We start from the raw sequence: 26,780 nt of genomic DNA, 5'->3' as shown, positions 1-26,780 counted from the left end.
CAAGATTATCTCTTTTTTTTTTAGAAGGACTTCTTCAGGAAGATTTTGATAAGGTTCTCTGATGACATTTTTGAGAAGCTGATCAATTAGAGATGCTTATATTTTTCACCCATTTAAAAACATAATTTTGAGATAAGTATGGATTCACAGGAAGCTGCAAAGATAGCAAAAGGAGGTTTTTTTGTACCTTTCACTCAGTTTCCTCCAACGGTTACATCTTATGTATTTATAGTACAATATCAAAACCCAGGAAATTGCCATTGGAGCAATGTGTGAATACAGTTCTGTGTCATTTATCATATGTGTAGATTCAGGTACTAACTACCACTGCAGTCAAGATATACAACCACTTCATCAGCACAAATATCTCACTATGTTACCACTTTATCAGTCACATCCCCACCCTCACTATTCTTACTCTCGGGGAACCACTAACATTTTTTCCATCCCTATAATGTTGTAATTTTGAGACTGTCATCTCCATGGAATCACACAATTTGTTTTTGAGATTGGCTTTTTTTCATTCAGCATCATAGCTTTGAGATCCATCCAACTTTCATATACCAATCATCCATTCCTTCTTACTGATGTGTAGTATTCCATGGTATGAATATGCCACCCTCTGTTTAACCTTTTAAGGAGCATTTTCATTATTTCTAGTTTCTAGCTACTACAAATAAAGCTGCTGTAAACAACTGTGTACTGGTTGTTGTGGGGGGATAACTTTTCAATATTCTAGATAAATACCCAGCCACATAATTGATAGATTGTCAGGCAAGGGTATGGTTCACTTTTTTTTTTCTTTTTTTAAAGAAACTGATGAACTATTTCCCAGAGCAGCCATGTCATTTTACATTCTTATAAGCAATGAATAAGAGATCAGTTTTTCTTCATCCTTGCCATAATTTGATATTGTTGCTATTTTATTTCTATTTGTAGCCACTATGATAGGCATATAGTAAAATATTTTCATGGTTTTAATTTACATTTCTCTAATGGCTAATGGTGTTTACCGTCTTTTCATTTGCTTATTTCCCATTCATACCTCTTTGGTGAAATTCCTTTTCATGTCCTTTGACTGTTTTCTAATTGGATTGTTTATTTTTTTAGCTCTTGAGATTTGAATATTTTTTATATTCTAGATATTAATCTTTTGTCAGATAAGGAGTTGGAAAATATTTCTCTCAGTCTCTAGTATGTCTTTATCCTCTCCATAGGAACTTATGCAGAATGAAGATTTTTAATTTTGATCAGGTCCAATTTATCAATATTTTTTCCTTTATAGATTTTGAAGTTAGTGATGTTCACTTTCTGTTTTTCATTACACATTTTTATGTAATGAATTCATCAACTCTTAAGGTCTTAATCATTTGATACAGTTCCATCTCCATAAAATTTGCTAAACAATGCAAGGTTATTTTGTCATTATTTGTAAAAATATACTTTTGTTTCAAATTCAAATTGTCATGGTAATAATGATAACAGGGCACCTGGGTGGCTCAGTCAAGTGTCTCCCCTGGGCTCAAGTCATGATCCCAGGGTCCTGGGATTGAACCTTGCATCTGGCTCCCTGCTCAGTGGGGAGCCTGCTTCTCCCTGTCCCCCACTTGTGTTCTCTCTTTCATTTTTTTTAATATTTTTTTTTAATTTTTATTTATTTATGATAGTCACAGAGAGAGAGAGAGGCAGAGACATAGGCAGAGGGAGAAGCAGGCTCCATGCACCGGGAGCCTGATATGGGATTCAATCCCGGGTCTCCAGGATCGCGCCCTGGGCCAAAGGCAGGCGCCAAACTGCTGCGCCACCCAGGGATCCCTCTCTCTTTCAAATAAATAAATAAAATCTCTAAAAATAATAATAACAGTAAAGATAATAATAGCTCATATTTTTAACCATCATCCACATGATAGCCCAGTAATTTAGGTTAACCCACACAATATCACATTTGATATTTATAGCAATCCCATGGATCATGTACTATTATCTACTCTTAGTTTCAATAACTAAAGCTTAGAAGGGTTAAATAAGTATTTTAGTCACAATACTGTATGTCAGATCAAGTTTTGAACTGGTTTGTGTATATATAGTCTATGACAAGGCAAACTTTTCCAACTGATCTGTTGCTTTTGTATTTGCAACCTACATGCCCTTAAAAACCCTTCTGTTTTATAAAACTTAGAATTTCAAAGATTTTTGTCCTACAAATTTATCTAGTTCCACTAATGCAGTCATTCAAAACAATTGGGTTTTAGAAAAGAATAATTTGATTACAGACAGTTATGAGTGAGTTTGTGTTCACTTCTCTTTGAAAAAATAAACATAATTGTTTGGAACACACTTGAATACAGAGGATTAAAAAGAAGCACAGAATTAAAAGTATTCAATTCTCTTCCTAGCATGTGTTACAGCTATTGTTTTTTATTTTTATTTTTATTTTTATTTTTATTTTTATTTTTTAATTTTTTATTTATTTTTGTTTTTCATTTTTTTAAGAAAAATTTTCCAAGTCATTTTTTATGAGAGATCTTCAATAAGAATAATCATAATAATTAGTGGCATGATTAATTAATTTTTTTCAATAAACTTTCAGTATAAACCATTCTATTTAATTTGCTATGCATTTTAAAACAAAAAGAAAAAAAATAATACTATAATTCTTTTCTGTTTATTTCTCTAGATGATTTGTACAAGGAAAATAAAAACAACAAAATCCTACTCACAGATATATCAAAGGAAATAACAGAAATAAATCATCTTTCCCTCATCACATACTTTTCTCAAAACTTGATGCAATTTATAGATGACTATATATTTCTATTTTTTAATGCCGATGTAAGTCTACTTCAGATTCAACTGCACATGAACTAAACAATTATATATTACTTATACATTAGAAAATGTTTACAGCTTCCTTTCTCTTCTACTGGACTTCCCACTAGTGGAGTTCCAGGTTCATCTAGAACCAATTTCAGCTCCATGAGTGAGATCTCCAACACTGAGGAGGCTTGGTTGAATGCAAAGTCTCCAGTTTGGTGTGAGCCCATGACTGATTTGTGACTATATTTGACAAGGAAGAGAAAACCTTTATTTATTCTTTATTACTATCTCTGAAAGCCTTGAAAGTAACTAAAACTCTAAGTAGTTACTCTACTCAATACTTTCTTGGGTCTCCTCTGGGGAAATGTTCAACTGGGGAAGATAACAGTTTTTCACTTTCTCAAATCTTATCTTTTGCTGTGTCTCTCAGTGTCATTTTTCACTACCACCTCTTCCCAATGTGTCCTCTAAAAATTAGTCATTTCTTGTGTAGGCTGTAGTTGCCTATATTTATTGGAGAATTTACCAAGATTAATTTTATTCATTTGGGAGACTCTAAATTTATCTTTTTGCACTTTAACATTTCCTGAAAACCTACTACAGTAGGCAGTTTACTTCAAAAACACACACTTATGGAGCTTATAAGGTATGTGATTGAATCTGTATGACATTTAAGGTACCCACAGTTCTTGTCATTTTGTAAATGAAAAGGCTGCCTAAGAGATTAAAGTGCCTTCATATAAGGAAGAAAGGACAATATGGAATTCTAAATTTGATCTGTCTGTCTGACTCAAACTCTATTGCCTGGGTTATTTTCTTCCTTTTCTTTTCTTTCTTTCTTTCTTTCTTTCTTTCTTTCTTTCTTTCTTTCTTTCTTGTTGTGCCCAAGATTGCGAATCCGAGAAACCACCAAGGAGCCGACACCGATGCAAACACACGAGGGTTTATTACAAGCTCGAGGGTTTATTTACAAGCTCGAGCTTGGGTCCAAGTATACCCGACACAGCGGATCAGGGACTTGGACCCCCGAGATGGGTTTCAGCTTAGTTCTTATAGGCTGGTCTAGGGGATCTTCAGAAGGGGGGAGGAATTTCTCAAGTTCTGCTTACATTTTGATATGGGGCTTTCAAGGGCGTTGAGCTCTGTTCTTATTCTAATAGGGGCTTCCGGCCCTTGGCTTGGGCTCTGTTCTCATTCTAATAGGGGCTTTCTAGGACGTTAAGCTGCAAGCTGTTTTCCTCCTGTAACTGAAGTAAGGTAAAGTTCAGCTCTAATTCACAGGGGCCTGGGATGGCTGCACTTGTGATAACACTGAACTCAAAGGGGAATGGCCTTAATTTTCTCCGCCTCCACACTTGTCTGTCTTTCTTTCTTTCCCTCTTTCTTTCTGAGAGAAAGAGAGAGTGTGTGCTCATGCAGGATGGGGGAGCAAAGGGAGAAAGAGAGAGAATCTTTAGCAGACTCCCCCCAAACATGGAGATGCACATGGAGCTCGATCTCAGGACCCTGATATCATAATCTGAGTCAAAATCAAGAGTCTGACACTTAGCCATCTAACTGCTGACTGAGCCACCCAGGCACCCCTGTTAAATAAATCACAGATTTATCTTGATCAGATAAATCACAGAACAATACTGCAGCCTCCTAAAGACTTCTACCTTTTGGAGTGTGGGTTGGACTTTATGGATACTTTTCTAAAAATGGAATATGGAAGAAGTGATGGGCTATCATTTCTAAAATTGGATTATAAAAAAGACTGTGGCTTTTGCCTTAGATGTTTATTCTCTCTTTTGAATTACATGCTTTTGGAAGAAAGCAGCTGCATGTCATGAAGCAGTCCAATGGAGATACCCTCATGACTAAATTTAAGAGAAGAAATTTAGAAGGGTATTCTGAGATCTGCCGACAGACAAGTGAGTGAGACTGGAAGACGAACCTTTCCTACATAAGCCTTGAAATAATTGCAGTGCTAGCCAATATCTTCACAAGGTCTCTCAAGAGATTCTAAGTCAGAACCATCCAAACAAATGAACTTAGAACTTTCAGCTTCCAAATTTGAGATAATTTGTATGTAGCAATAAATAATAAAATGTTTGCTTCAAAAATACATACTGAAGAGATGAATGAATGGATGGATGAGTGAATGATTATCGGGGCTTTATCTGAATACTGTGTCTAATCTAATTCTGACATATTGTAGGAGCAAAAAGAAATAATTCATCAGAGAATAATAAGTAACTAAGAAGTAGTATTATCTAATCTTTATGATTTGATTGTCTACAAATATAATAAAAGTAATTGCACAGAGAATGGGATTAAGTTTAAAAACAAGTAAAGGTTTTAAATAGTAATGAAACAGGTTCCTCAAGGAAGCATTTCAGATTTAGACAGCCTCTCATCTACCCAGGATGGTTTAAAACTGATGCCTGAGGGTTAGATTAGATGAGGTGCCTCTCATTCTTTGATACTATGATAATTAGCACTCATTGAGCCCCCATGGGGTAGATGTCCTATCCTAGGTGCTATTTGAAAGCTAGTTTAGACATGATTCTTTGATTTGATAATGGAGAATCCTCATACATATTAATTTTTAAAAATCTTTTCAACTCATTCCATATGTGGCCTCTTGCTTTTTTTTTTTTCAAGATTTTATTTATTTATTTATTCATGAGAGACACACACACACACACAGAGGCAGAGACATAAGGAGAGGGAGAAGCAGGTTCCATGCAGGGACCCCTATGTGGGACTCCATCCCAGGTCTCTCATTTTTGCTTGCCACCCTAATCCTTCTGTTGCCCTCACCTCCAGACTCCTAGGTCACTCCTCATTCCCAGAAGATTTTGTATTATAGTTCATTGCCATGACTTTCCATGGCCTAAACATTCATACTGTTGGGGAAATACAATTAAAAGCATTATCTTCTCCCAGCCCAGGAAACTTCTTTGCAAAAGTAGTAGAATAAGAAAACAGTTTTATTACTGAGTAAGTGTTCAACCAGAATGTGATGTGCATCACAGGTAATCTACAAAGAGATGATAAGAGCAAAAAAAGACTCTCTTTCATACAGCCCACTACAGAACATGTTTTCAAAATAAACAACGAGTCCTCAAGTAAGAAGACTTGACTGCACTATTTGTCACACATAGTTTATTCTAAATCCACCTGGTAATTGGGGTAACCATCTGTGTTAGCTAATTGATTTTATCCAGCTGAAAAAGAAACTTCCCCTATCTTTATGTTGAGATACTTTTACAACTTGGAGCAAGAAAGACATCCATTGAAGTTGGTTCCCAACCTCCCACAGCTGTTTACATTTCAAAAAGATGCCTCCTGCGTCCTTGGGAAGGACATTCCTGGGTCATAAAACTGGCAAGAGGCTTAAGTAGTTTCTAAAAAGATTTATATACATGCCAAAGAGACACAGAAAAAGATTTGCAAGTTTTTTAAAGACAATGCTCTTCCCTTATTTTTAATAGGGAGAATTAAGCACCTTATTTTTAATTTTTATTTGTACTAACAGTACAGATCTTTCCCAAACCTATGATTTTCTCAGTATGCCCAACTACCTCAGCTCTCCATTCCCAGACTGATAACTTAAATCTCATATTTACCTAACTGCAGACTCCCCATAATCTCAGCATCAAGCACTCCTTTCCTGGCAATCACCTTTGATTTTCAAACTCCCTCCCTCAGAGTACTCCCAACTGCAAAGCGTCCCTAGCTCCACAAGGACCTACTTCCATCCCCTTTATGCTCTTACCTTCTCGATTACCAAGCTTTGATTCTATGGCTTTTCATTAAAACTATTCCAATGCATATATTCTTACCTTCTTTATACTCCCTTTTCTCTAGAGGCAGACATCAGCACTACAGAAGCCAGACCCTCTGTTCTCTTCCTCACCTATACCAATGGCAGTTGAATATGGCAGAAAGGAAACACAACCATCCTGAGTGGCCTCACTTTAAATTCATGACCATCTCTAAAGGAGATGTGGTATTGCCTAGCGATTTCACTACATATGTCTCATCCATTTGATTCATTCCAAGGCAACCACTTCATACTTGCTTTTCCCTTCAACCACTTTCCCATCTTTAGTCTTTTCCTGTTTCACTCAGGAAATGGAAACGATCATCAGAAAACTGCCAAATGTTCCACATTTGCTAACCAATCTGCAGCTGTGTGGATGTATTTTGAATTTCCTCTGGTTCCTATAAAAGAGTCTTCAACATTCTTTTCTAAAGACATCGTCACAATTTGTCCCATAAATCTATCTCTGCTTGCCTACTCAACACCAACCCAAATATATACCAATAAGGTGGGTTCCTTCCCCCTCACCATTCTAAATAGTACTTGTCAAGGTTATTAATGACTTTACTTTGCAAAATCTTCCTGTTAGCAAGTCTCCAGAATGATCATCCTGTGGTCATGCCTTTGATTAAAATCCACCCATATCCTGCCATCTCATTCAGAATAAAAGCAAAAGACTTCACAATGACTTACAAGGCTCTACATAATAAACTTTGCCCCAGACTTCTCACACACATGCATAGCAGTCAGTATCCTGCCACTTTTCTCTCCACTTTCATCGTCTACTTCTCACTCACTCATTCCAATCCAGCCACAATGATTTTCCTGATACCCCCCTCCACACACACACAATGATCAAGCTCCTGTATCAGGGCTTCTGTATTTTATATCCTTTTATTTAGAATATAGTTCTTCTACATATCTATAGTATTCATTCCCATACTTCCTTAAGGCCTCTGTTCAAATTTGTACCATCTTTCTGAGTATTCTAAATAAAAACAACTACAGTGATCTTCTCTTTCCACTCCCTGGTACTCCTGCTCCTCTTTATACCAGAAGGTATCAAGTGATAACTGATACCATAATCATCTTGTGTGTCTGCTGCTGGGTGCCACCCACATTGGAATGGAAATACTATTGGGCAGAGATGTTATTTCCCCATCCCTCTCCCTCTGCCCTGTCCTGTCTCCCTAGAACACTTCCTGGCATACTATGCATAAACAATAATTGTGTGATAAATTAATTCATATTAAACCATTTATAATAATACCTTGCACTGTACATATTATTTATTTCCTTCCCCTAACAATCAAACAATACAAAACTATTATTTCTAGGAATGTCTAGGCTTTTTTACATTAGCAGAGGTACTTACTTGTTTATCAACTTAGAATATATAAGGCAGTCATTGTTATTGAAGGCACAGTGATTACCTCCTATTTTTCATTATGTCTCACAGTATCTGTCACTAGGTTTTTACTTGTTGTGCTCAACAGCATGTGGCAATTTTGGTTCTAATTTTTTTAATTAGCTTCTTTTGTTAACTTAGTGATATCATACCTAGAAAATTAGCAGATCATTTCTTAAAACTTCATTTGCTATATTTCCCACAAGTCAGGTACAATAATGGCTCTATTAAGATATTTTTGTGCTCATTACTATCTTCCCCAATAAGTCTTACTCTGTTATCTTCAAAGCTATCTCCCATTGTTTTTCAATGTTCTTCTTGTAATCCAGGCAAACTATTTTCCTCTGCATCCTCCATATACCATGCCTGCCAATTCCATCACCCTGTATATTCTCATAGCTCCAGAACTAACACTTCCCTTATACTTGCCCTTATCCTCTGCATCCTTCAAAGTGTAGGCTAATGTTTCTGTGATTTCACTAGTTTACACCCGTCCCATCCTTCTTCAGATACTAATTACTCTTATAGTGTGTCTACGGGAGTAATACTTGCCTTTGTTTTCTCTGTAATTATTGTATTCTACATACAAATATCCCTCTGGAGAGTCACAGTGTTACACTTTTCCACTAAATCTAATACCACAGTAAAACATTGTATAAGCTAAATCATTTGACTAAGTCATCATTAAGATGTAGCTAAATTATAGTAATTACCTAAATGATAATTTAAAATAAATCTTATTTCATCAATGTATAAAATAATTTTGATTGAGTTTTTCAGGTTGATTCTTATTTTTAACTACAGTAACAAATGAGAAAAATGGGAACAAAATTTCTTCTCCTTCCAAATTAAGTCAGATACTCCCTGTTTTCTCCTAGGACAACTGGCAAACTTGTCATGTGACATTTACTTTATAATCCAACCCAGTTTATATAAATGTTTATGTTAAAAAAAAAGTTAAGTAAGGATTACTGAATCTTTGGTCTTATAAAGAACGGTGTAGAATTTCTGTACCTTTCTTCATGAAAGAAGGAAGGAACAACCCTTTTGAAGTCTAGTTGTTGAGAGACTAAAGGAATGTATAAAATGGAGAGATGGGTATTTCAACCAAACCTCATAGACCTGGTGTGGTCATGAGAATAAGGCATTTGTAAGTGTTTACAAGAGCTTCATATTTGAATTCTGGAACTTGCAGATATATATAAACATAACAAGTGGCGTGTTCTTGCCTGAAGAATTCTGTGATTGGGAGACAGTACAGAGCCCATACTGATGGATGGTTGGGAAAAGGTAATGGGGGAAAGTCTACATTCCTAGTTTTTAGCATGAAAAGGACAGATGAGGTTCTCATGGCTAGATGGACACAGCAGACATTAGGTAAGATTGGGCCTTACAGAAGTGATAGGAGTCAGGCCTAAGGAGTAGTCAGATGAAGAGCATAGAATCCATTTCAGGGTCTTTTGCAGAGTGTAAGTTCTCATGAGGACCTTTGAAAACTGTTACCTAAGTCTCAAAAAAAAAAAAAAAAAAAAAAAAAAGGCATTTTAATGCATATTACAAAAGAGTATCCAAAGCCAGCCATTGATATTCAAGAGGAAGAACTAAGAAACATTACTTGAGTAAGTAGGTTCATTACTATAACTTTAAAAAATAATTTTAATATATCTACAAGTCTGCTTGATGCAAAGTAATTTTTAACACAGCATGAAAGCAGTTAGAGTTAACATTTTTTATCACTTTAGAAAAGATTGATGCTAAGACTAATATGCTTAAGAAGCTAAGATAATATTCTATAAGTATTTGAAAGTAGAAAACCACTTATTTGATTTTAATATATCTGTATTTTTATTTTTAAGAGGTAAAAATATTTAGTAAATTCATATTAAAAGAAAAGTAATAACAAAAATGCAAAAATGCTGATTACCAACTTAGATTATATTAGTAATATTTATAACTTTATGGTAAGTATAGAAATCCTAAAATAATATACAGGGATTTTATAATAAAATATGATAAACCATGTGATGGCATCTAAACTAAATCATAAATGATCTTTAGTTTAATCTAATAATTGACTTGCTATTTTCTCAAATATAAATTGACTATGTGGGTTTGGTTAAAGTTTGGTTAATTTCAGAGATATACCCTTGACATCAATCTAAACTGGATAGATTCTAGCCAAGATTTTACCAAGGATTGGGGGAAGTTACTTCAAAGAAAAAAATGAGTAGAAGCAATCCATTTCCCCCTATCATCATATACTGACTCATAAGAAAACCAATCTTCTGGAAGTTACTCTACTCTTTCACCTTGACAATAAGCAATGAAACCCAGTAGTTACCTTATTACCTATTCTTAAATGTTTGCACCTTGATAATTTCACTTTATTTGCTGAAACCAAACTTCACAGAAAAGTATAACATTTTCCATTGCTTCTGTTCTTTCAAGACTGATTAAATCTATAGTTGACTGCTTCAGGATGAGTTTCATTATTACTTTTAAGCAACTAATTGATTTCTTGATGCCTACTCTTTATTACACAATACAAAGAAGATTTCACCTTTTTGTCACATCCTCCCACTGAAAGGATGATACACGTCTCAGAGATGTTTTGTGTGCAGGAAGATGCATTGTCTCCTGGCTATTTTCCCAGTTTTGTACCATACATAAGGATGAGGATCACACTATTGCTTCTGAAATACTTAGATCAAAAGTGGTCCTAGCTGTCTTTTATGACAAATACTGTGCTGATATTCCAATCATGGTCTGTCATAGCCTTGTTCAATATTAGATCAAAGGCTGCTGAAGTACCTGAATTAGATTAGCTATTTTGCCTTTGTCATCACCAAAACCATTTGGGTTCAAGCAGTTTTGTGGAGTATAGTAATTTAAATATCTCTCTCTCTCTCTGTCTTTTGTCTTTCATTACAGCTTATAACTACAAAGATTCTATATATCATATAGGTCATTTGTTCTTCCTATGTGGTCTCCATCAGGGCTCAAACATAGTTTTCTGGAGAAAAAGCTTACTGTCTTATCCTACATTTTCATAAGGGAAGTGAGCAATTTGACAGCCCTCAAGGCCAAAACTATGTTTGTTTTTTTTTTCCCACAACAGTAAAGCAACATGCATAGTGCAAGATGAAAGGAGACTGCTGGCTGACTCTTTGAAAGAATTTAAAATGTCCAAATGTTGGGGCACCTGAGTGGCTCAGTTGGATAAGCATCTGCCTGCAGCTCAGGTCAAGATCTCAGGGTTCTGAGATAGAGCACTGCATCCGGTTCCCTGCTCAGGGGGGAGCCTGTTTCTGCCTCTCCCTCTGCTGACCATCCTCACGCTGTCTCTCACTCTCTCTCAAATAAATACACAGAATTTTTTTTAAATTATATAAATAAAATTTTCAAATGTTTTTGTTTGGTTTGGTTTTGAGAAGCTTATCTCTGCTTGAGTAAAAAAATAAAAAATATGACAGCATACAAGGATGGTTGTACAAGACTGAATGGGGCCACAGTAGAACAGTCACATTGAATTGGAAAATGATTCTGACATGTTTCCATCAATATGGACTCAATCAGGTGGTCCCCAGAGGTTTCTGGGCAAGCACAGCAATGTCAAAGGTGTTTAGCTGTTGCAGAAAGCATGGGAGGGTCTCTTCACTATGGTTTCTCCTTACTCGTGATCCCGTGTTCAGTTTCCCTAGTGGAAACTTACTCATCCATCCACAGACTTAGATTCCTTTCTCTGAAATGCACCAGCAAGCAAAAGTTTATGACTTGGAAAAAAAAAAATTAGACTCTGTGGTTTAATTTTGAATGCAGCCTCTGAGAGGGATTAGTGGGTGGGTGGGAAGACCTGCAACAGGCTGTGGGGAGAGGATGGATTTAGAACTACTATTATCAAGTGCACCAGCTCTATAGGGGGAACCTGGAAGCTGGATTAAATTAGATGTCATTGGAGAAGATGGACAGTACAGCCCCTCTGCCTTTCTGATTTGATGTTTGTAACAGGCTAGGGACTCCAGGCCCCAGTAGTAAATACAGAGCCGAATGGTTGAGTGCCCTTGTCTTTGACCTTTCTGAATTAGTCCACTGGTGCTGCCCCAGTTTACATTGTTTGTTCTCACCTGTCTTCCTCTTCTACATTCTAGAAAAGATGCAATCTTGCTAGTACTTGAGAGTGTGATCTGAGGTACCACAGGCCAGGAAACCACATCTTGTTCACTTCACATCCCAGTGCCCAGCACAAGAAAGATACTCAGAAAATGGCTCACAGAATAAAAAGAACTTTTTCCCATCCAATTTTAAAGCCTGTTAACAATTTCAATAAGACTCAGCTTTCCAATCATGTAGACTGAAAATATTAGTGGTCATATTTTGTGGAGTCATTTCAAGAGCTAAGTGGAATAATGCATATCAGCACATTTTAATTCTAAAGCTTGAAAGATACATAAAGTACATAAAGGGCTATATATTTGAAAGATGTATTCAGGTGGTGAATATTTTGAAAATTAATATTGATTTTTCCTGAAGTATCCTGTATGTCAAATGATTTTTTAAAATTGCCTGAAGTTTAATATTTGCTTGGTTGTTTTTGTTTCAACAAACTAACCAGAAGAAGGAAGTATCTGCAAGAACTTCTAATTGAAAATCAAGGACTCTCATTTTATAATTGAAAGTTTAAGAATCTTATTATATCTGAAAAAAAAAAAAAGAATCTTATCATATCTGGTTATTTATTAATTATTAAATTTCTACATCTTCATTTTCATACTTTTTTCCCCAAAACAAACATGGTCAAGTATTAGGATCATTGAACGCTGACTTATTAACATGAGATACTCCCCAATGGTGAGTCAGGGCTATCAATCATTTATTATGTACCACGGGAAAAAAATTTTGAAATATGACAAACTAGGGTTAGACTTAAGGAATTAAGTTAGAACAATCAATCTTGGGGGAGATGGATTATTTAGTGAAATAGCACTAATAGTAGCCCATCATCTTACTAGGACATGTCTCTGGAGGCAAGGAAAACAAAAACAAAACTGAACTACTAGTACTTCTTCAAGGTAAAAAGCTTCTGCACAATTAATGAAACAATCAGCAAAACTAGAAGGCAATCTACAGAATGGGAGAAGATATTTGCAAATGACATATCTGATAAAGGATAACTATCCAAAATCTATAAAGAATTTATCAAACTCGGGATCCCTGGGTGGCGCAGCGGTTTGGTGCCTGCCTTTGGCCCAGGGCATGATCCTGGAGACCGGGGATCGAATCCCACATCGGGCTCCCGGTGCATGGAGCCTGCTTCTCCCTCTGCCTGTGTCTCTGTCTCTCTCTCTCTCTCTCTCTCTCTCTCTCTGTATCTGTCATAAATAAATAAAATATTAAAAAAAAATTTATCAAACTCAACACCTAAATAAACAAATAATCCAGTTAAGAAATGGGCAGAAGACATGAATAGATATCTTTCCAAAGAAGACATCTGATGGCTAACAGACACAGAAAAAGATGCTCAACATCATTCATCACCAAGGAAATTCAAATCAAAACCGCAATGAGATACCACCTCATACCTGTCAGAATGGCTAAAATTAACAACCCAGGAAACAACAGATTTGGGCGAGGATGTGGAGAAAGAGAAACCCTCTTAACACTTTTGGTGGGAATGCAAACTGGTTCAGCCACTGGAAAACAGTATGGAGGTCCTCAAAAAATTAAAAATAGAACTACCCTGTAATCCAGTAATTGCACTATTGGGTATTTATCCAAAAGATATAAAAATACGAATTTGAAGGGGCACATGCATCCTGATTGTTATAGCCGCATTATCAACAGTAGTCAAGCTATTGGGCAGCCCGGGTGGCTCAGCGGTTTAGTGCCGTCTTCAGCCCAGGGCCTGATCCTGGAGACCCGGGATTGAGTCCTATGTAGGGCTCCCTGCATGGAGCCTGCTTCTCCCTCTGCCTGTGTCTCTGCCTCTCTCTCTCTCTCTCATTCTCTCTGTGTGTCTCTCATGAAAAAATAAATAAAATCTTAAAAAAAAAAAAAGTAATCAAACTATGGAGAAAACCCACGTGTCCATGGACTGATGAATGGATAAAGAAGATGAGGTGTATACATACAGTGGAATATTACTCAATAATGAAAAAAAGAAATCTTGCCATTTGCAATGATGGGAGCTAGGGTGTATTGTGCTAAATGAAATAAGTCAGAGAAAGACAAATACCTTATGCTATTCATATGTGGAATTTAAGAAACAAAATAAATGAACATAGGGGAAAAGTAAAAGAGAACCAAGAGAGAGAGGCAAACTATATGAGAACCTTAACTATAGAAAACAAACTGAGGGCTGCCTGAGAGGTGCTGGACAAGGAGATGGGCTAAATGGGTGATGGGCATAAGCAGGGCACTTGTGATAAGCACTGAGTGTTATATGTAAGTGATGAAGCACTAAATCTACTCCTGTAACTAATATTATACTATATGTTAACTAAAATTTAAATAAAAACTTGGAAGAAAGGTAAAACATGGTAATAACAGATCTAAAAATTGGAATATAAGATTAAGGATCACAGTTGTTTCCTAAAAATCCACGTTAAGTTCCTCATCATTGGGTTTGGTTACAGGTGAAGAGCAAGAAGTGACATGCCAGCATTTAAGCTTGCATTGCTTGTTTGTCTAAAAAGCACTTCTCTCATGTCAAACTTGGGAGAATTTTTTACTTGCCCAAATTTAGGTGAGAGGAAAGAGAGAAAGGCATAGTTTAAATTTGCTCATCATTATCCTTTCAAACACATTGTCTGTCATGACACCTTTTTTCTTATTCAAGAACTTAGTCTTTAATGGGAGAAGGGGAGCATTTTTCTTTCTCTGTCTTCTACTAATAATTCCCCCTTATAAGGGAAGAGATGGGGTGCCTGGGTGACTCAATAGCAGTAAAGTATCTGCCTTTGGCTCAGGTTATGATCCCAGAGTCTTGGGATCAAGCCTCATGCGAGGCTTACTGTTCAGAGGAGAGTCTGCTTCTCCTCTCTGCTTCTCCTCTCATTTGTGCTCTGTCTCCCAAAGAAATAAAATCTTTTTTTTTTAAAGGAAAGAGATGTTAAATTGCTTCATTTCTTCATGAATAAGAAGAAGGCCAACTTAAACAAGAAATATTGAAAAAAATTAATATTTCTAAATATTATCTAGCTATAACTGAAACTAGGAAAAAATATCTGACAAAGTTTTATCCTCAAGAAATGCTTACTGAATTGAATTAAAATATGTATGATATACATTTTAGAATAAAATCTATTTAAAAGATCCTTGGTGGTTGATATCACATTGCATTGATGTGCTCTCTCTTCTAAATGTATTAAATAAGAGTGAATATAAAGGTTCCTATACTGAGTATGGATTTTGCTCATTGAATAATGAAGTCTGTAAGGAACTCATAAATTGCTGAGTATAAATTACCACTGCCTAATGCTTCCATTGCCTAATATTTTTCCTTTAAGGAAGATTTAATTCTACTTACTGAACATAAGTATTTCATGCAGAAGAACTTGAAAAATACTTCCCTCAAATTTTTGTATATTCTGATTGTCATTTGTTTATAATCATTCCTTTCTGTGAAAAGTAAGAATCACAAATAAGTGAAGATTAAGGCATAAGGATTTTTTTGCATTCATTATATCACAAAATGTAAGCTATATCAAAGCAAATACACTTTTTCCAAGACTTTCATTCACATTTCAAAGTTATTTTTTCCAAATTACCAAGGTATCTATATGTAAAATGCTGAATGTATATATTTGTGCATTGAAGTAAATTTATCATTTCACCTTGAAACTATTCCCTCAGGGTGCCTAGGTGGTTCAGTCAGTGAAGTGTCTGCCTGTGGTTCAGGTCATGATTTCAGGGTCCTGGGATCCAGCTCCCTGCTCCATGGGGAGTCTACTTCTCCCACCCCCTCTGCCTGTCATTCCCCCTGCTTATGCTCTCTCTCTCTAATAAATACATAAAATCTAAAAAAAAAAGAAAAAAAAAAAAAAAAAAGAAAGAAGAAACTATTCCCTCACTAAATGTATTTTGGTTTCCTAGGGCTGCTATAACAAGTACCACAAACTGGGTGGTTCAAACAACAGAAATTTATTGTCACAGTTCTAAAGGCTTCAAAATTGAGTGTTGGCGGAGTTGGGATTTGTTCTGTATCTCTTTCCTTGGTTTGTAAGTAGCTGCCTCTCCCTGTGTCTCTTTACATTGTCTTTCCTCATGTGCACCTGTCTCCGTGTAAAAATTTCTCCTTTTATGTGGACATCAGTCATACTGGATTATAGTTTATTCTAATGACCTCATATTAACTATTTATATCTGCAATGAGCCAATTTCTAAACAAGATCACACTCTCAACTACTGGGAGTAAGGAATCCACAGTGAATTTTGGAGAAAAGTATAAGATTGAATCTAGAGTTCTCACACAACTTTTGGCAAGAGGCTCCAGTTCCTCACGGGTTGTTGGCATGAGGCCTTAATTCTTTACAACATGGGCCTCTCCATAGACCCGCTTCACAGCTCATTATAATTTTATAGTATTTTAAAAATACAACAAATTGCAAAATCTTTATTCCAAAATATCATGTTATCTTGTGTACATCACTAAAAATCCCATACAATGCTTCTAGAATTTATAAAATATTTTCATAAGATTGTGGTATCATTAGGCATTATTCTCTTTATTATAACACCAAAATTACTTTAAAAATAATTAAAATTATTTAAGCATGATGATTAATATTATCCAGATTCAGTTAAGTGCCTAAAACTAGAAAGGCTTTGGAAATAACAAATGTGGGAGGAGAGATGCCTGGGTGACTCAGCAGTTGAGCAACTGCCTTTGACTCAGGGCCTGATCTCAGGGTCTGGGATTGAGTCCCCACATCAGGCTTCCTGCATGGAGCCTTCTTCTCCCTCTTCCTATGTCTTCATCTCTCTCTCTGTGTCCCTCATGAATAAATAAATATATTTTTTTTAAATTGTGGGAGGAAAAAGAAAAGAAAGTTTTAGTAAAATTCAAGAATATATTTTAATAGAACAATGTCTCACGATTTAAAAATATTTTTATGGATCCTAATTTGTCCCAACATAAAAATAATCATTTTAGAAGAGCAAAACACAGATTCTGTGAGATTTTCTTGGATGGTAACTAATTATGTAGTTTGAGTATTTTGCTTCCAGTTAAAAATCCCTATAATTAGTTTTGAGGTAGAACAGAATCCCATATCAAGAAACTGTTGTAAGTTTGATAAATTTAAGATTATTCTAGAACTTAATTGTCAAGGAGAAATGAATTATTTGCAAATCCTCTCACCAGGGAAAATGCCAACTTCTAGTGTCTCTAAAGATAAGAAGGTTAAGTATAGATCTCTCTTATAATAGTACTTACAATGGACCCAAATGCCTTCTTTACCTCTAATATTTAAACATGGAAACACAGTACAGTTTTAAGGGCTCAGTAGAAAAATCCCAGGGTATGTGTATTTATTTGTGCCTCTGTTTTTTTTAATTATGAGTTTTGAAATGATACATTTTAACTTGATATCCTTCCCTAAGAAACAGATATTTGCAACCAGAAGGAAGCCATTACTAATAACCATAAAGCACTGAAATTATGAGATAGAGTGCATAAAAGCAATTTTAAAATGTAAAGTATTAATATTGATCTATATATCCTCATTTGATATCAAACCATATTAAATCAAAACAAAGTAACTGACCAATTACTTTAAAAAACATTTGACAATGAAATATAATAGTGACAATAAAGAATTTATAAGCATGTATTTAAATTCTGGATCACAAAAAAAGGAAAATATCAGTTAAAATTTTAATGTTAAGGGTACCTGGGTGGTTCACTCAGTTGAACATCTGACTCTTGGTTTTGGCTCAGGTCATGATTTCAGGGTCATGGGATCGAGCCCTCCGTCAGGCTCCATGCTCACTGGGGAATCGGCTTGAGGATTCTCTCCAGCCCTCATGCTCTCTCTCTCTCTCTCTCTTTCTCAAATAAAAATAAATTAAAAATATGTTTTTTTTAAATTTGAATGTTAAACTAAAAGTCAATCAGCATTTTTGAATTTAGTGTAAAGTAGTGAAAATGGTAAATATATAATATTAAACATATGTAATATAATATTCTAATGTTACCTAATAATTTTCCTATATTAATACAGTTGATATTATTCTCCTTATCCTCTCAAAAGAATTGAACTTTCTATGAAGATTAATGCAGCATGTGGAAGACATTATTACTTTGAGCTCCAGGAATTCCCAGTGGCAAAGGGTATTAAATCATAATATCCACACACTGCCTTTTCAGTTCTCCTGACATGTGAGCTTTACAGGTTCCCTAAATTCAGCAGTGACATTATGATGTGACTTTGTGTTCAAATTTGATTGGAATAGTAGCATATTTGTATTTGAGGAAAAATATAGCTGCTATATGAAAATCATTGCAATTTTATTATGAATGTTGAATCACAAAATTTACATGGGAACATCTAAACATCATTTTAAAAGTCATGAGGAAATACATTGAACTTTACATTTTCTATTTTTATGTATCCTTTATATTCTTCAATCTCCTTTTTTATTTCTACATTCTATTATTTGCTAACAGCTTATATGCTAATCTGTTCCTAACTAAAAAAAAAATTAGTATTTATCAGTTAATACTACTTATATTTAATTTTTAATAGTATATCTAATTTATGTATTAGTAAAAATGTATATAGTTAATACAGACTTTTTATCTTCTAATCAAAGTAATTCTCAAAATAATAGCTCATTGTAGCTTTTGGCTCTTCCTTACCTGATAACACTACTCAAAAAGCCAAGTAAATGTTTTCTATCCAAAAATTCCAGATGTTTACTCTACTATGTGTGTGTTTATTTGTGTTTTCTTTTTTCTCTTTTTCAGTTTCCTATAACATCTTGAGAGTGGGAATCAAAACGTAGGAGTGAAGAGCCAGAAAAGAATTTGAGATGTGTCATGCAATGGGGCCATATGTTCAGAGGTTGGAGAGAACTTTCAAACAGTGAAATTTAGGATAGGACTTTAAGTTTCATAATTTTTATCACACTTATTTATTTTTTAGCTTCTTGGTTTATAAGAGGAAACCTCATAATGACACTTAACGACTTAGAAATAGGTACTCTGTTCTTATGGTACCAGAGATATAGGAAAAATAAAAAAAGTAAAAAAAATTAAATGGACCAAAAAACTCATGGATGTCCTAACTAGATAACCTAGATAACCCTAACAGGTTTTCTCGTTTTTTCATTGTATTTGAGATATTTTACAAAGTCTGTAAGCACAGACACTGATGATGAGGCAAATGATTCTTCTCCATAGAAATTAATTTTACCAACAAAATTTAATTGATTGCTTCCCTTAAAGATAAACCCATTTTGCATTTATGTATAAATTTACCTTATGTGTCTATATGTGTGTCTTTTAATTTACCTTTGAACCAGATGTAATGGCTTATTGGTTTCTTTATTCATAAGCTAAGTAAAATCTTTGACGTGTATTTATTTTTTTTAAATTATTACATGTCATTTCTAGAAATCATCCACTAAGATATCTGATGAATTCACTTCATATGATCCAGTAAATGTGTTGTCCGAGAAATGATTCTTAGGAGAAGTTTGAGCTCAGGCATATATTTTCTTGGTTCACAGGGGTGAAATCTAAGTTATAAATGAACTTTAATTTTGATATTTCTTTATGTTTTATTTATTTCTTTTCTTTCCTTTCTTTTTCCCCTCTTTGCTAATACTGGGTTTTCCTTTAGGATATAGTTTGTTCACACTTGATATTATACCTGATTGTGGTAACAATAAGGAATTTGGTTTTATGTTCTGACCATTTGGTGATCAACAACTGATACAATGTATAAATGGTTATAGATATGTTTGAGCTATTGGCAGAGAGCCCAAAGAGAATAGTTTCTTAATCATTTTGTTTGTTGTTTGTATTTTTGATAAATTTGAGGTCAAACCAATTAAGAATACCATGGCTATCAGAAAGGAAAACAGTGCTTTGATATCTGGACTGATGGCTTCTTGTGTTCTTGGGCTTTTTTATGAATTGCAAAACTGAACCTACAACCTCTTTCTGCATCTATATGTCTAAAAATTACTAAGGTCTTTACCACTTGTATGTGAATATGAAATACTTTCCCATCTCTATATCATATTAATAATTTGTGTTAATAGACTCTCTTAAAAGAAAGTAGTTTCAATTGGTTTATAGGAGTAAGTACTTATATAAATTGAATGTTGCTAAAATTCCCAGAAAATAAGGAATATCAAATTTCTTATACTCCCAAGTATGCCAAACTAAAAAAAAAAATTCTTATAGAGACTAAGTCAGAAACATTTTAAGGATACAGGTCCACATGGGGTGCCTGGGTGGCTGAGTCAGTTAAGCACCTGACTCGATTTTGGCTCAGATCATGATCTCAAGGTTGTGACATTAAGCTCCGTGTTGGGCTCTGTGTCTGGTGGTGTGCGGAGCCTGCTTAAGATTCTCTCTCTCCCTCTCCCTTTTCCCCTCTACTTCTCTACTTCCTCTAAAAAAAAAAAAAAAAAGAATCTAGCTCTACATAGTTAATTGAATTATTGATAGATGACAATATTAAATAATTTAGGTTTAAAAGAAAACAGCTGTCTTTCTGTTGGTTATAGTTTTATTTTTTAAAAGATTTTATTTTTAAAGATTTTATTTATTTATTCATGACAGACACACAGAGAGAGAGAGGCAGAGACACAGGCAGAGGGAGAAGCAGGTCCCATGCAGGGAGCCTGATGTGGGTGGGACTCCATCCCTGGTCTCCAGGATCACACCCCAGGCCAAACGTGGCGCTAAACCGCTGAGCCCCCGGGGCTGCCCTATAGGTTTTAAATATAATAGTCATACATTTTATTCCGCTTGACTGTCTTTCTTTCTTTCTTTCTTTCTTTCTTTCTTTCTTTCTTTCTTTCTTTTTTTTTTTTTTTTTTTTTTTTTTTTTAAGATTTTACTTATTCATCCATGAGAGACACAGAGAGAGAGGCAGAGGGAGGAGAAGCAGGCTCAAGGCAGGGAGCCTGATGCGGGAATTGATACTGGGACTCCAGGATCATACCCTGGGCCAAAGGCAGGCACTAAACGGCTGATCCACCCAGGGATCCCACTTGACTGTGTTTCATAAATTTATGAGTTTAATAACAAAAATAAGTTAATGCTACTCCATTATGTTATGAAAATTCTAAATTTCCTAATTTATAGACTGTCATTATTATTAAAATTTTTAATAGTAAAATTTCAATAGTAATCATCACAGCTAAAGATCCTTTTTATAAAGGTTTAATTATTTATTTTAGAGTGAGCTAGCGAATGTGGAGGGAAGAGGAGAGGGGGAGGGAGATGGAGAGAGAGAATCTCAAGAAGAGTCCATACTAAGTGCAAAGCCCAACGTGGGGCCCAATCCCATGATCCTAAATCTTGACTTGAGCCTAAACCGAGAGTTGGAGGCTCAACCAACTAAGCCACCACCTAGGTGTCCCTAAAGATCATTTTCTGATCTTAAAGTCATATCCTGAAATGTAATTTAATAGGAATGATAAATTAATTAATTAACAATTATTAGATATGTAGAAGTATGATAGAATAACAAAAACACTGATTAGAAAGCATAATTTTAAGTTTATATAAGTTTTATTTGTTTAGTATGCTATAGAGAGGCTGTTGCTTTGAATTGTGATAAGTGAATGTGTTTGAGTTTTCATTTTGTGAAATTGTATAAGGGATATATGATTATGGAAAGTCGTATTTTGAATTTTTTTTTTTTAATTTTTATTTATTTATGATAGTCACAGAGAGAGAGAGAGAGGCAGAGACATAGGCAGAGGGAGAAGCAGGCTCCATGCACCGGGAGCCTGATGTGGGATTCGATCCTGGGTCTCCAGGATCGCGCCCTGGGCCAAAGGCAGGCGCCAAACCGCTGCGCCACCCAGGGATCCCAAAAGTCGTATTTTGTACATTAACAAGCTCCACTAGTATGCTAAAATTCTCCTATGTGATAGTTCTTAATTATCTACCTCTCATTCTTTTCTCTATGAAACAGAAGATATTACCTTGATGAAGGAGAGCAGTCTCTATGGATAAGGCCAAGTCCTGGGAATGCCCTTACTGCAATGTGCTGAAAAAAGGGACAAGAAGAGTAAAGGTGGCTATTTCAGAACAGTTGAGAAGCTACAGCAAAAGAAGATTAAAGAGTCAACCAGAGTAGCCAAAAAAAGGGTAAATTCAGAACTTTCAGGAGTACAAGAATCCTAGAAGCAGAACCAACATTCCACTAGTGTGGGAACCTACCAAGTAAAGACAACTAATAAATATCAGAATTGGGAGGCTCTTCACAGACCAGAACCAGAACAGAAATTAGAACTCTGTGTTTGGCACTGCCTTTGCCCCTCTGTGGATGTGCTCTAAGTCATACCTTTGAGCAGGGTTTGTCATTCTGTTAGATTTCAATGAAGTGGTATTTCAAACAGTTCTAAATTAAAAAAAAAAAAATAATAATCTTAAAAATATAAACATTTCACCTGTTCATTTCTCTTCCAGTATTTGCATTTTATAAGTGCAAAATATGGAGAATGGGTATGTTTTTCAACATTATGCTATAATTTTTTTCCACTTTTTAGTTTCTATTAGGAGCTAGGGCTGAGTCAACTGTATTTCTATTCAAATGGCATTAAAATACAAATCACATTATCCTCCTTATACAAAGGCACGATGTATCTTTATCTCCTCGGATTTTGCATCTTATTCTTTTATTTTAAAAAAACAGTTTTATACAACCGATATTATAATTGATCTAATCCATAACTATTAATTCTTCCCTTTCATTTTCAAAATATGTGACATAATATCTGGAATAAATTTTGGAACAGAATTATTTGTATATGCCATTCACAAGAGAGAAAGACTTAAAATAAGTTATATGACATATCAGATTTCTAGAATTTCTTTATTTTTATTAGAAGATGTATATATTTTATCATGTATTATTTCTCAAATATGATTGTGCTGCTGAGGCAAAATATAGATATAAATATTCAGAATAATACACACTGGTTTATTAGTCCTTTCACTTACTGCTAGAGTAAGTGAAATTATTCAGTGATAAAATGCCACTATATGCAAAGATAAATTTCTTTTTTGTATGTGTCACACATAAATGTTAAAGCACTTACTCTTCTGAATTAAGCTATAAATATAAAAAGACTATGGGGATGTCCATTTAGAGTTTTTAAAACATTTACATACTCTGTTACCTATACAACTCTGATGGATTTTTATTGATTTCAGTGCTTTGGCCAATTCAAGAATAACATACATTTGGATTTTTCATGGGTGAATGAATACTAAAAATTCAACATTTAAAACACATTCAAAATGTGAAAGGCAATTTTTTTTCTTTGACATGTCTAATTAATTCTATCCTTCTCCATGGTGATACCAGGAAAGCCAGAAGCCTGAAAGTCATCCTTCAAACTACTTCTTTTTAAAACCCATTTCCAGTCGAATGGGTCATGTGGCCATATAAATTTTATTACATTAATATGTTTCCGTACTGGCCTATTGTTTTAAAATTCCCACTGTCATTACTAAATATAGATCCTCATTATCTCTTTTTTGCACCATTGCTATAATCTCCTGAAAGCTTCATCAAAGATTACCACCCCTGATACATTCTCTACACTGCTGCCAGGCAGCTTTTTTTTTTTTTTCTTTCAATGATCATCAGATGCTTTTCCTTCCTTGAATAAAATCCTCCAGTTACTGTTTCTTAAAGAGTAAAGCTCAGCATATATACACAAGGTCCAGACGTGGCTGGACCTTGCTTCCTTCTTGCCTGTGTACTTTAACAGGCAGAGTCAAATGCCACTGTACCCTGTATATCCCTCTATGGTAGGGATACAAGATCCTGTAGCACCTATTAATTCCATACTTGTGGCTTCTCCTAGATTATACTTCCTTCTAAAATAGACACCACATATTCAATTTTGAGTCCCATGATACTGGCATGAGATCTTTTAAAATATAGTCAATATATGAATGATTTATTATTCAAATAAATGAATGAAATAATTCTCTGGGATATTTTTCATTCAATCTGAGAAGCTGTTCCAATTTTGTGGTTATTAAGTTGGTGCAAAACACATGATCAAAAATGAAAGGTAGACTGACCAAGGGCCATACCTGTGCCTTCAAGATGCTAAATTAACATTCATTTTGAACCTCACAGCACCAAGGTCTTATGGGCCTATTTGATGGAAAAGAAAGGACAAAAGAGACCTGACTTCCAGAAAACTTTAGAGAATACTCCTGAAGATATACCAAATTTATATGTATATTATTGTCCTTATTTGCAAAATAAAAGAAATCTATCTTAACCTACCTTACATAAGGAAACTTGTGTCAATTTTTAAAACTTGGAGGAGATGGGGTAGGTCAGAAGAAGTCATGAAAGTACTCCAACATTGTAACCAATGCATAAGAAATTTCTTGATATAAGCTGTATTTCATTACATTTGTTCTACTGGTTTATTAGTCCTCCCACCCCTTCCAAACTGAGCATCTTGTGGGAAATAAGAGGTCTTTTAAAAAGTGAATATTAGGAGGCATCTGGTTGGCTCAGCCAGAGAGCATGTGACTCTTGATCTCTGAATGTGAGCCCCAACTTGGGTGTAGAGATCATTTAAAAATAAATTCTCTTTTTTTAAAAAAGTACATATTAGTATCTGAAGTTATACATACATGCCTTCTCCTTAAGGCAGGATAGATGAAACAGATGGGTAGATTGGAGATAAAAATGGAGATAGAGACATACAGATATTGTTTTATAAGACAGGAATATTTAGGGGAACGAATACTTCCTTTAAGATAAAAATAGAATATCCTCCCTCCACACATAGCTATCACATCGTGCTAGTTATAAATTAGTATTCTGAAAACCTATTTAAAGCCTCTAACAAACTTTAAAAAGTTAGACATAATATATCACCATCCCTTCATCTTCAACACAATTTTAATATAAGCTATTTGCTTAAAATAATTGTTTATATGTATACGTTTCCAACCAAATATTAAGTTAAATACACTATATGGTCCACTAGCTTTTCTTACCCAGAGCTAAAATATTTACCTCTGATCTCTCATGCAATAAATAAGTATTTTTACTGGGTATTTACTTCCAATAAGTGTGTTTAAGGTTAGCAGTTTGGCAAGTTTTAAATATAGTGGGATTGTATTATTCAGGTTCAATCAGGGGATAGACATCATTCAACAATTTGAACGGGAAACTTTAATAAAATAATTATTTCAAAAAAATATTAACAGAGAGGAATAGGATGACAGAGAATTGACTAATGAGAATAAAAGAAAATTCTAAAGAATACAAGAATAGTTGAGATAGGGGGTAAGCACTTCCTCTAAAACGGGTAGAGCCCAGGATTCATGCCTCATTGGAACTAGCAGAGTTTTGGCAACTTCTACTCTGGGACTAAATATCCATTGTTAAAGTATGACTATTAAGATGATTCTTCCTAATAATCGATGTGTTGCGATGTTTCCAATTCTCACTTCTGGAAACATAGAGTATGAGGGAGAGCTCATTATTGTTATAATCTGTTGCTGTCAATGGATCCTTCCTTAGTCATGGGCGATTCTTTCTAATCTATGTGCACATCAATATTTAGTCAAAAGTCTTAAAAGGTTCCTTCTTCAGATTTCCAAATTATTCTGTCTGGTGCAGCTCCTTCCTTTCTGTTATTCTACCCCCATAAAAAATATAGTCCTCTGTACTTTCTTTAAATTTGATCTTTCTCCTCCATCTGTGATCATAGGGTTCGGTGTCTGATTTTGTTCTTTCTAGTGATAACTTGGTAACCATCTTTAGGCCACAAGCTGAGGCAACTGTAAGCCTGATCTCATTTATTTCCCTTATTTTAGAGATGACTGTTCTATACTACCTGTTATCTGTGGCATAAGAACAATTATTTCTCATACATTTTCTAGTTTTCTAATTATTTACAGAATAAGGGCAATCCTATAAGGTGGAAGCAGAAGCCTTCAGGGTTTTTTTTTTTCCTTTTTGTTTTTGAATATAATGAGTCTATTGTTTTTCTTTTAATCTCAAAAACAATATAAGAGTGGCCTTTTGAGGCATGTAGACATGCACAAACACACACACATATATTTATTTTGTTTGAAAATTGTATTTATTCATAAGTCCATGAAATATTTCAATTTTATTTTTGTTTCTCAAATCTCATTTAATCAATTACCTGAAAAATTCACATAGGCAGTTTTCAACATATACAACCCATTGCGCATATTGGTGATTAATTTGTGCTTCAAAATCTGCATTATGAGTTTAATTTCCATGGCCTGAACATCCAATAAGTAATTAGTAAATAAATAAACATAGATTAAATTTCTAATTGATGTTTGGATGCACATCAATTTGGACTGATTAGAGATGTGGCAATGTAGGTGTAAGAACTTCTTAAAAGATGATCTGAGAAGGAAATTTTCATAATGCTGAAGTCAAGATGATGAACTAATCAGACTCATCAAATTTAACAAAAATAACCTTTAAATAACGTACTTTTTTTGTTAAGCTATCCTAAATGAGAGGGATAAGG

The sequence above is a fragment of the Canis lupus genome, chromosome 8, assembly GCF_048164855.1.
Source record: "Canis lupus baileyi chromosome 8, mCanLup2.hap1, whole genome shotgun sequence".
Lineage (NCBI taxonomy): Eukaryota > Metazoa > Chordata > Mammalia > Carnivora > Canidae > Canis > Canis lupus.
This window is presented reverse-complemented; position numbering follows the sequence as displayed.